The 923-nt window shown below is 58.2% G+C and overlaps 1 protein-coding gene across 1 annotated transcript in view; it reads right to left on the reverse strand.

The window, feature by feature from the left end:
* The window catches only part of CCM2 (cerebral cavernous malformation 2), a gene marked incomplete at its 3' end in the record, with an annotated part of 5,630 nt that overhangs the window by 4,610 nt on the left and 97 nt on the right, over positions 1 to 923 (reverse strand). The window lies entirely within an intron of this gene.

The following is a 923-nucleotide window of genomic DNA, read 5'->3' on the forward strand; positions in this document are numbered from 1 at the left end:
AGTGCCACCACCGTGTCACCTCCTCCCCACAGTGTCCTTCCCTGTGCAGCAGCCGAGGCACCGGGCCCAGTGTGCAGGCATGGGACCTGTTCCCAGAGCTCCAGCTTCTCCATGCTTTTCCCAGTGTAGACAAGCGTGAAAGAGCTCCAGGAGCAAGAACAGGTCAACGCCAGGCTGAAGTTTTAGTAAGATGGGAAAGTGGGATGGAAAAGGTCCTGGGTGAGCAGTATTCACCAAATCCCAGGCATCGCAAGGACGTCGGGGACGGCCTAGCCCTGAAAAATGTCCCTCGGAGCAGGGGGATAAAAATAGAGTGAGTTTATAGGACAAGAGGGATAGAAAACAGAGCTATGTGATGGTGAAACAGCTCTGCCTTCACAGCACAGGCAGGTTTTGGGGGCAGCATCCGTCCCTTCCTGCAGCGCAGGATCACCCTGCGCTGTGTGACCCAGCTGGCTCCTGCCGAGGGGCCGGGAGACCATTCCTGGCTCCGGGAAGAAGCAAATCCCAAAAGAAACAGGTGTCTCTGCCAAGATTGGAGCCTGGGGCTTGACCCTGGCTCTCCCAGATCGACTCCAAGGGTGTCCAGACCCGAACCGCGGCTGGCGCTGCCAAAAGGTCTCATTCCACCCACGTTTTTTAGGAATCAGAAACGGAGAGATGCAGAAATCTGCCACCGCGGTCAGGTCCCGGCCACAACGGTCCCCCGGACGCACCCCCCCTTCACCATACGGGATCCGACAGCTCCGTCTCGGTTCAGATCTCTGCCGGATCTGGCCCAATCCCTACGGAGCAAAGCAGAAGAAACTCACTTTTTCCCTTGGATGCCACCTCCGTAGGGCTGGGAGGATGCTACAAAGGGACCGTCGCTCCCAAGCCCTGTGGGAGAGCCACAGGCCCTCCCCAAAGCAGGATTTGGGGAG

This window comes from Eurypyga helias, unplaced genomic scaffold, assembly GCF_000690775.1.
Source record: "Eurypyga helias isolate BGI_N326 unplaced genomic scaffold, ASM69077v1 scaffold9761, whole genome shotgun sequence".
Classification (NCBI taxonomy): domain Eukaryota; kingdom Metazoa; phylum Chordata; class Aves; order Eurypygiformes; family Eurypygidae; genus Eurypyga; species Eurypyga helias.